Raw genomic sequence first — 11,733 nt, 5'->3', positions numbered from 1 at the left:
TGATGTATCACATAGTATTATTGTGGTAGAAATATCTTTATAATTGATAAACATGTGATTGAGAAATATTCTTGTTGTCACATACATGATTTTATTAATCACATTCTTTAATTGTGCATGTTAGCCTCAAGTGGGTCCACATTTTAGCAATAGGGTTGTCTTTTCTTAATGTTTTTGCATTTCGTTTGAAGCTGATGATGATTATTATTTTTTGTCATTGTCTAATCTTGATATTTCCAAATGAGATTATTTTCAATTTTGAAGTTCAAAATATTAACTTTTGATACGCTGTGTTTACCACCTTTGAGGAAATAGGAAGAATACCTAGACATTGTTTGAGATCAAGAATTTGAATTTGGTTTAGAATATCATGAGTATAACCTCTGTATTTGAGCCGTAGGATGATTGTGTTATGGGAAACCTTTGAAAGGCTCAGTCATAAATTATATTTTTATCATTATAAGCTTTGTCTTGTTCACCTTAGAAACTCCATAGCCTCTTTTGGATGTTATTCAATTCAACAATATACTCTTGTCACTAGAATATCATGCATGGAAGCCTTGATTTCAATATCTTGATTTTTTAATTTTGTGTGGATATTCTATGCAGAGTCATGCATGGAAGCCTTGATTTCAATATCTTGATTTTTTAATTTTGTGTGGATATTCTATGCAGAGTAAATAAGACTCGCACCAAAAGAGGTAATTTCAAGAATCATGGAAAATCTTGATGTTGCCATGGCATTTCAGAATTCAAAAGTTCAAGCTGCCATAATGGATGTAAGTTTACTGGTGAATCTATAGTGTCTTTTAAAAGTATTTACCAAGGCATGGTATTTGAGATTAGATTCATTACTTATGGATGTTGTTCTACATGATTTTTAGTGCTCATAGAACCCTATGAGTATAACCTAATACCAAAATGATAAAGAGGTAGTTTTCTATTCTTTCATTGTTAATATTAATTTAGAAATTTGTTGCTCTAATTTTCTTAGTAGTTGTCTTTGAAAAAAGTAAAGTGTAGATAGAGGAATGAAAGAGCTACATTGTAATTCAAATGGTTTGCCCCAAAGAAAAACCCTTTCTTTTCTACGACCTTTGTAGTTTTGGCTTGCTATGCTTCTTTAATGCTGCGTCTCATTGATTTCCTTCAATATTGATTATTACATTTCAAAGATCATAAAATTGGAGATGAGGAAATTGCAAGGGAAAATACTTGCAACACGCCATTAGAGACTGGAACACCCCATACATCCAAGAGTATATTTTCTGCCATTGAAAAGTTTAATATTGAATCTCTAAGAATGGATGGTATTTGTTGTTTAGAGGAATAGTTGCCTGATCTACTATATGTTAGAGATGTACTTGTTGCTTTTAATTTCATTGGGATTCTAATACAATTTTTGCTAGATGGCATTCCCCCAACAATCCATTGGATCCCCATTTGTTTGGCAAATTAGAAGGTTTGTATAAGGACATGAAACCATCTAAAGGTTTTTATAAGGATCCCCATTAATAATTGTTTCTTACCAGTTCTCTTTTATATTGCAGATATGCCATGAATTTGAGAGATTTATCACTTATTTAACAAACTTGAAGGTGGTTGTATTCTATGGAGGGGTAAACATTAAATTCCATAAAGCATTGCTAAAAAATGAGTGTCCACACATAGTGGTGGGTAATCCTAGAAGAATACTTTCTCTAGCAAGGGAAAAAGATTTGACTCTAAAAAATGTCAGACATTTTATCCTTGATGAGTGTGATAGAATGCTGAAATTACTTGGTATGTCAGTAGATATCTTTTTAAATAGATTCTGATTACATAGCTTGTTTAGTATGGTTTTTGATTTTTTTAATGCTGTAGACATGCAGAGAGATGTTGAGGAGATTTTCAAGATGACCCCTCATGACAAGCAAGTTATGATGTTCTCTGCCACTCTAAGCAAGGAGATTCGGCTTGTCTAAGAGAGATTCATGCAAGATGTAATGTCTTCTGTATAAGTTGACCTGTTTAATCCTACATTATTTATTACTTTAATGATTGGGGAAACTAGTTAGTTCATTTAAATTGGCTTTATTCAGGTGGAATACTAGTTATGCTTATTTCTATAGTATTTATCTTAAGATGTTTATTTAACCCTTGCAAAGGTGATTGATGTTTTGGCCATAAGTTGGTAGCACACATTTGCAAAGGCGATTCATGTTTCCCTAAAGTTTTGTATTTCTTAGCCAAGCCTTTGTTTTCCTTTGCTTTCTCATCAGTAGTCATCAATACTGGACTGCCATAGCTTTATTGTAATTCCAAAGTTGGGATTGCATGTTACCTAAATCCTTTTATTTGCATTCGCAAGAATGGAGCTACCTTAGAGGTAGTGCAAAGCTGCATTTTCTATGGTGGCCAACTTTCGTTCATTGTACATGATGGAGACATGGGTTACATCTGGCCTCTATTACTAATTTTGTAACAACAATACAAATAATTAATTCAATGATATAGTGAAGTATTAAATTCAGAATTCAGGGATGGTATATTGGACCACAAAGTTTCTAGTTGAACCTTTTCAATACTTTTTGTTCAACATGTGCTCCTTGGATCAATGAGGGGATTTTTGTGGCACTGTTGGCTCTTGATAACAATCACACCATCTAATGTTACACACATTTGTTTCCATTTACAACCTATGGAGATATATGTTGACGATGAGGAAAAATTGACACTTCATGGTTTAGTTTAGATATTGAATTTATTTGAGTTTAATAATGTCCAATAAAATAGTAAACCATTCTCTCTTTTATTGTGTTTGGTATTTATGTCTGGAGATTCTTCCAGCAGTACATCAAACTGAGAAAATTGGAGAAGACTTGGAAGTTGAATGATATGCTTGATTCACTGGACTTCAATAAAGTTGTGATATTTGTCAAGAGTGTTAATAGAGTTGCAGAGCTGAACAAGCTTCTTGTGGAGTGAAACTTTCCATCAATCTGCATTCATTCTGGAATGCCACAAGAATAAAAGGTATGTTTGATGCTATTTTTCTTTTTGAATCTACCATGCTACTTAATGTAACAATTCCCTTTGCTCTTATGAACTATAGCTAGACAATGAAGCGTGAATATGGGTATTGCTTGTGACCCAAGGTTGAGATACCATAGGGCCCTGGTACATCTAGATATAAAATGACCTTGGAATTCTCATGATTAAGTTTGAAATGTGTTAGGCAGCCTTAAGTGTCTCGTCTATTGTTAGATTGAATAAAAAAAAAAAAAATGTCTGTTAATTGTTTGACATACATACATATTTGTGATTAGCTATTACTCTTGACCCAAATGCATTTATGGCTTGAAGATCATTTAGTTACATGGTTCTAAAGATAAGTCCTATCTTCTGAAGTAGACTCAGAATTGAAGTTAAATATTATAATGAAATGTGTACATTTTTATTAATTAATGTATTGCAATTCTTATCCCAAGTTGTAGTTATATTTTTAGGACTAAATTAACACAAATCCCTGAATGGGGATATTACAAAGTTTGTATGGCATGTGTACATCCTTTGTACAGTTATGTAATTTTGCTTAATGTTTATTTTTAATTATACATTGCATTGTTTTTATAGCTTGAAGAGTTCCAACAAAGGTCAAAAGTCAAATGGGTCTTCACTATCATGCTATGCAAAAGTATTGGATGAGCTTTTTTGTCTTTTCTTTTTCTTTCTAACTGCATTATAGTACATATCTTAATCAAATGTTAAATGCAAGGCACAAGGATCATTATGCTCATTGTAATAGATGAACTTAGAATTATGATGTAATTATCTGTTGATTTATCTCTCTATTGTTGAGAGTCCAAATTGCTAAATCAATGATGTGCAATTGACTTGAGTCTTGTGTAAATTTAGTTGACGACTCTACATGTTTTCATTGATGATAGCTAAATGCTTTTTCTTGGTGAGTGTAATGATGTAAAAGTGCTGGAAGATAAGTTTTTGGATTTTTTTTTTGGTTTTTAATTTTTTTTTAATGTATTCTGGTATTGTTAAAAGACACAAGACTTGAGCCGTATCAAGTCAGAAATTGTGTTGTAAAACATAGAGGCATTGAACATATGATCTACCCAATATGTTATTCTATAAAACAAAACAAAAACACCACCTAACAATCCAAATTTCTCTCTTCATGAACATAGGATTACTGTGCTTCCAAGATTAGAACATTGTAAAAGCTAAAGAGTTAGATCTGAGTGGCACTTTGTGTGGAAAGCATCAAAACATATCGAGTAAACAGTTATATCTTTGTGACAACAATCCACACCCTTTTAAACCCTTAAACCATGAGGGGCACATGTATTTGTATATATATGGAAGACTTAAAATGTTAATAGATTACTATAGATTCATTGTCAAACATCGATGGGAACTTTACCAGCAAAATGACGGTCTATAAATAACTGACACAATCATATACACATAAATAGGAATCACAAAAAATCAAAAGACCGGATGAGACATAGGAAAAAAAATCCAATATCACTTGGATTGCTAATGTCTAGACTAGTAAACAATTCTCTGCTTCAAGTCATATGATTATTGGATCCACTGTCCAAAAATGAAACATGGTTTAAACTTTTACAAGTCACATTACACATCCAGATGATGGATTTCAAATTATCTTTTGACTCCTCTGTGATGTGTATGAAGTGCTTGCCAACATTAGCTTTCTTCTTCCAACACTTGTTAGTAGAATGACCATACTTGTGAAATAAAAACATTGTAAATTTGACTTATCAAACCTTTAGTTTCCTTGCTCCTAGATTTGTCAAATGAAAATTGATTAAGTAGTTCATTCCTAAATTACATCTAAATTGAGAATGACAACATGTGATGATAATCCATTGTAGAATCTCAAATTTAATTTTCTCAAGTGCACTTGAGCTATCGTAGTATTAGGATGGATAACTTCCGATGAAGTCTCAATAGTTTAGGTCTATGAGCATCACCTAGATGCAATGAGTGCTAAATGTTCCATTACCTCTCATGGGAGATGGGATTTTTTAAGCCATTATTCATGAATAATGGGCCAATGAGTTTGACTCAAAAACTACACAATTGAATCCTAACAACTATATTATAATGTTTAAACTCCTCTATGGGTATATCTACTTCAAAATTTCTTTAGCAAACATATGAGGATTTTCTTAGTCACTCTCTAATTTGAGAGGTAATCTTCATATTTTCTCATCTAATTAACAAAACTCTCTAATTTGAGATGGTTTAATGTAGCAGTCGAAACATGTATTTTGGAGCCCAAATGGATATAGTTGGTTAGGTGGGTACAACCAACAACATTCTTATCTTTCTTCAAAGATGATAGGTGTGGATTCTGGTCTTTTCTCTAATTGTATTCTATATCCATCTAGGATCCTAAAGTTGGTCTACATTGTTCTTCCCATCTCTCAGTGTTCCTCCTATCCTACTCCATAAGTTCATCCAACTTCCTCATGTTTGCCTCAAGCACTTGTCTTATGCTTCTAAATTCCTCTTGCCCCTGCATCCTTGCTTTCTAAAAGTGCCTTTTAGAAGGCCATCTTCCACAAAGATGAGAACAAAGAGAAACTTGAGGATTTCAAAGCAACTATTCAACAAGATGATGTCCATGTAGAGACTTTCAACATGCAAGGTAAGTTTTATTTCATTCTCCTAACTTTTATATTTCTTCAATGACATTTAAAATTTGGATTTAGATAGATCTAGAGACATTTCAAATCATAGGGTAATGTTGATGTTTATATGTTCTCTAGACCTAGATTACTAGATTATTGTTATTTTATATTGTTGTGCCAACTATATTTGACAACATTGTGTTGAGATTGTGCAGACTCTATCCTTGTCCGCTTCATACTTTGCTGTCCAAAAATAGGAAGTGGGAAAATTGTAAGTTTTTTTTGTATATAGCATATGCTATGTTGGTTGAGTTTTTATCATGTTCTAATTAGATTTCACCAAAATATTAAAGCATACACATACTAGGTAAATTATTCATTTTTAGGGGCCTGTAAGTTATGAATTTGATTGTATTTTAAAACTAAATTTTGAGTGCTGAAGGCATTCTTGACTGGTAGTGCATCAACATTAGGAAATTGGAATTTTAAGGAGTCTGTTAGACTCTTTTTTTGTACAGATACTTATAGGCAGGCTGATTGTATAATTAGAAAGGATGAATTTCCAATAAGATAACCTTTGATTAGTACTAGTTCTTTTTTCTTATTTTGAAGAAAGTGTTGGTATATAAAACTATAACCATTTTTCTTGTCACCTTTGAATATGCAGGAAATGCCATGGCATGGTATTGGAATTGCAATTCTAGTTTTTGCACTTAGAACAAATGATGGCATAGGAGTAGGCAAATTTTTGGACCTAAAACTACTTGTTGACTTGTCAGTCAAGACTGGCTTTCACTTGATTCAGCTACTTCCTGTGAATGATACTTCTATTCATGGGATGTGGTGGGATTCTTATCCATACAGGTACAATGGCTTGGAAATAATACTTAGGGTTATGTTGAGTTATACAGTAATATGTTTTCATTAGAAATCTATGCTACATCTGGTTTCACTTTCTTTCAGACACTAATTTGGGAAACAGTTCTAAATGACTAAAATACATTTGGATATTAGATTATTTTTGATGCATGGACAATATTCATAATTATTTTAGAAGAATTAGATTGTAAAAAGAGTAGTTACCTTTGTAATTTGATAATTTAGACTTTTCAACATTTGACTTCTCAACATTTGAGTTGTTTTTGAACATTATTGCCTAGTTCACCCATTGGGACCTTCTTCAAATGATTATGCTTTCTCTGAGGCTCAAGGCTTTGATACCAATTGTTATGTTCTACACTTTTTATATACTTTAAGCTAATTTCATAACCATAAAACAATAGCAATAAGAAATAAATTGCCAAACCACAAAGTAAACATCCAAGAATTCATGACACCATGATTTTGGTTTTGGAAACTCAGTTAAGGGAACAATAAGGGTGGGGATGGAACCCACAAATATTACTCTACAAAAGTAATTAACCCTATTAAAGTTTTTAGTACAAAAGGTGTGAATGCATAAGCATTTAGGCTTACAACCTAGAGCACATTGCTCAAATACAAAATGAGTGGGCTACAACCCAATTGATTACAAAAATAGGGCTATAACCCTAGATGGACAATCCAAAATATCACCCAACTGGCTCCAATAGGTAGAGAGTAAAATTTAAATCACATAATGGCTAATTCTCCATGCTAACCTTTCCTAAAGATGTATATGATAGTGTATTGTGGGCTCTACCAAACACAACCATCAAACCAATTGGATCATTGATTTGATAGAATTGCTGATCAATCCAATAAAATTATAAACCTACATAGTAATGAATGCCTGACTCTGTAATGTGAGATAGCTTATGAGGGGTATTTTTGTCACTTGTCAATTTTGCTTGCATGACTATAACAAGGTTTGAGTAGTGTATAATGGGTGTTTTAAAGTATTGCGAACTCTTTTCTAATCATCTTTTTTTGTTGCATGTGGGGTATTGCTAATCTCTAGGGAATAAGTATGTATGTTTATTTGCATATTTCTTCAGCTTTTGTGGTTGGGTATATACAACCTTGATCTATTTGCTGATTTGCAAAGATGTTACCATCCTTTTAACAAGTTTTGTATGGTCTTATTTTGGGATTGTGCAAATACAATCATTTGCATTGGTCTTATCTCATTGCAAGCAACAGTGTGATATTTTGATAGAACATAATTTAATTAGTAAAATTCTTTAAGTTGATGGTTTAGAGTCTAGATATATAATTTAACATAGGATATAGGCCCGAAATACATTTGAGCTCATTCATTAAAACAAGTTCCCATGTTTTGGCTTTGCCCTAATGAATATTCATTACATAAGTTTTAGGATTTAATTTTTAAAGCTAAATTTGAAGTATGTCCAAGCTTTAATAAACAACACAGATCACTGTGACTTTTTTCTAATACTTATTTTTTTTGTTTGATGACCCTACCAATCTGTGCGCTCAACAAGTTTATTGCCTATCAAGTTTTATTTTTCATTCTCCTTTCACCTGGATGAACCATGTTTCAACCTTTAATGTCAAACCATCTCTAGAATTACTATTATGTGATTGACATCCTCAAGCTTCATTTGTGAAATTGGTTTGTAAATGCTACTTTGTGTTTTGTTTCAACTAAGTGCTTTGATGGCCATGGTATATTTAGTAAATAGGTTAAGTCAAGGTTTTTTTTACAACTGACATTCTTTTAAATTGTAGATTTTTTAATTTGTATAGTAATGTAGAAATCTTGGATAATTTGTTTATTGAGTATATCAAATGATTCTAGTTTGTTTAAGATTTGAAGTATCATTTACAAAAGTATAGAATTTAGTGTTGAATTAAGGTAAAATTTCACTTTGAGGTGATGTTTACATTTGTCATATTTTTGGATCCCTCATAAATCAAAGTGTGATTGGATTGCTATAAAGAAATTGTCATCCATAAATATTGACTTTATTGAAGCCTAAAGGGAAGATGCAAGGATAGCTCATGAAGAAAATTGTGGAAGAGAATTGATACACAAATTTAATAGCTTTCACACATGAACTTCTAGTTTTGATTGCATATGTATTTTGAATAGATTTTATGACTCTTAATTTTATTGATGATAGGTTTTCAAACTTTGCTTTAAGATCCATCCATCATCCCTGTTTAGATTTTCTGGTTATATTTTGATAGCCAATACTTCCATTATGTGCCTTCTTGTATAATGATGGCAAATAATTCTAGTCATTTAAGTTGCTTAAGGTGTTTGAATACTCTTCATCTATAAATTTTACAATGTAGTTGGATGTAATTTTCCACACCATTCCTTGATTCTAGTTTGCATTCTATGAACATTTGTACTTGTGAAAGGACAACTTCACTTAGTAGAGAAAATAGAGACAAAGAAACAATCTTGTGGAGATCTTATAAAACTAATATCCTATAAACTATTTCTGGAAGGACAAAATTGGCAGATGCAAATCTTAAATATGAAAATTCTGCTCTCCTCCATTTTATTGCACATCATATATTTCACTTCATTTGGATTAAGTATTTGAACTAATCCAAAATGATTGAAGGAGATAGGCACTACTAATCTCTACATAGTTAAATTTTCTAGTTCACAGACTAAAAAAAAGCATTTGATTTGTTTCTTATCAGTTTATTTAGGTATGAAGAGTTGGGCATAGGAACATCAATTCTGCAAGAACTTCAAAATTTAGAGCTAATTGAATTAGAGTTCTTGCTTGCAATGGTAGCATCAACAAGTGCCTATGATGTTTTTGAACCATACCCAACCTTTCTTCTCATGCAACGTGAAATTAGAGATCAGTTTGGGTCCTTTAGCACTAATATAAATAGAAGTGCAAAATCATTATATACCACTCAATCTGTTGGCCAAATGTAGCTTCACTGCGATGTCAAGAATTGCTGGACATTTAACAGGGATAATAAGAAGATGGATGTCTTGAAGGGGCTGATAAATTCATTTCCACCAGTTGTAGATATGCAAAAATTTCAAAGTGAATTTGAATTAAGATTGATGCTATCAACATCACTTAAATTTTTTTTGACAATTGATAAATCCAATGCCAATGAGGGTTTGAGGGAAGAGTTTGTTAAAGATTTATGGCTTCCATACAATGTTTTCAGATTTGTGTTGTTCACTAACAAGTTGTAGCTCAATCTACTCAAGGATGAGTTTAATCTGCAAATGCCACATTCCCATTACCAATTTGTAGTTTTATATGACTTTGAAAGGGAGGAATACTACGAGCAATGTAGGGCCACAAAAGGATCATTCTTTGCCTATCATGGCAGCCCTACAGAGAACTGGTACTCTATATTAAGGTTAGTTACTTTGGAGTTGCCTTTTCTAGTTGGAAATGTCATGTGTGATATCTAAATTTTTGTTTCTGGAAATGTTGTTCTTGAATTTTGAGTTTGGATCACAGTTACTAGGAAAATTCATTATAGGAACAAAGATTGAACCTCTATCCCCTTCTTAACATTCTCAATTTCTGATATATACATATATTAGTTTTATCTTATTCATTTGCTCATGGACTCTAATTTGATTGGCATCTTTGTCTCCATACTGGTGCCTATTTGCCTATGTCTCAAGCTGATTATGCTTTGGTAATATATCCATGCTCAAAATTACGGATGTTGTTAAGAAATAGATTGTAGGTTGTTTCTAATATCCAACAAATAGCTTGAATACATGTCAAGATATTTCTTTAGGAAGCTATTAAATGTGTGATTTGATTCAATGTTTGGCTACCTAAGTCATGGATGTTGTGTTTTCCTATAGAATGCCTTGTATATTAGTTGGCATGTTTGTCATAAACCAAATTAAATATTTTTATTATCTGTAGGGAAGACATTACTTAAATTTATTAAATCATACTTTCCACTGATGTAGGCAGAGAGTGCCATACTTGCATTGAATTGTAGCGGTGCAATTTTGCATATAATTAATGGTGCTTTAGAATCCCCTAGATTGGGTGTTCTTGATGGTTTTTTTGCAAGTTTGTATATGATCATTGTTATTGAGGTAGTATTCTATTTTTGAACATTTTTCTTTTAAATTGAGTTCACTGGGATCATTGCACCATAATTGCTTCTTGTAGTATGACTTTTAAGACTTCTAGTATGTTGATTACATGTTTTTTTCCCTACAAGATTGGAGATGAGACTTTCATTATTGCTGCACTCATGGCAATGTGTCATCCAAAGTCCATTGTCTTGTCTGGTGCTCTTAATGCACTTATTGTTATATGACTATAAGTAAGACAATTACTCTAGCATTGTATATTTTTGGCTTTAGTTTTGGAATAAAATGTTCTTAATGGAAGTGATTTTGGTGAAGACATCTTTTTCTCATTCATATTGGGTTGGGCTTGAGAAAATGCTGAATTGATTTAATTTGTATGATGTTGTGAGTGAAGGTGTTATCAACTAGATTGGTGCAAATAGTTCCAAATTTGATCTCAAGGAAGCACACAAATAGTGCTGCTACAGGTAGGGAAGTGTACATACTATTTTGATGAGATACTATTCGACTTTCTTTTTGCATAGAGATTTTTTAATATTTTATCATATCAAAATTTCATAGTGCTTTGAATTACAACCTCACCATGTCTAGAGATCTGTGATACTTAGTTCTCTATTGTTTGTTTGATTGTATACTCTGTGTTCCTTATTTGATATTTCCTTCAGAAAGCTTAAGACACCTATGTCCTATGGTATTCATCATTTTCCATTTGAATACAGTGGGTGTTAGAGGATCACAAATACAATCATAGAGGAAACATTTTCCATCAAATGTCAGAAATGAAACCGGAGTTAGAAATTGGTTAGAATTCTTTTGCGACTACACTTTTTGACTGATTTATGATCTTAAACAAATTAAGAAGGATAATTGCTGGATTCACATTCTTTCTCAGAATATATAATAATAGTTAGTAAAAATGATAAATATGTATTACTATTATATAAATTTCCTACTAAAAATACTGTACAAGATGATGTGCATGCACTCGAAGCTCTATGGGTCTATGGAACACTCCAAGCTATCTAGATTTTTTTTGCACCTTATATGTAAAGAAGTTTGTAAACTAAGTATTCATTTGTC

At 32.1% G+C, this 11,733-nt stretch overlaps 1 pseudogene; it reads left to right on the top strand.

Moving 5' to 3' along the window:
- The first annotated feature begins 716 nt into the window (after positions 1-716).
- Positions 717-3,012, top strand: LOC149562888 (DEAD-box ATP-dependent RNA helicase 15-like; annotated as a pseudogene).
- The last annotated feature ends 8,721 nt before the right edge of the window (positions 3,013-11,733 follow it).

Source organism: Cupressus sempervirens, chromosome 4, assembly GCF_028749045.1.
Source record: "Cupressus sempervirens isolate cs-2001-9-10 chromosome 4, ASM2874904v1, whole genome shotgun sequence".
Classification (NCBI taxonomy): Eukaryota; Viridiplantae; Streptophyta; class Pinopsida; order Cupressales; family Cupressaceae; genus Cupressus; species Cupressus sempervirens.
This window is presented reverse-complemented; position numbering and strand designations above follow the sequence as displayed.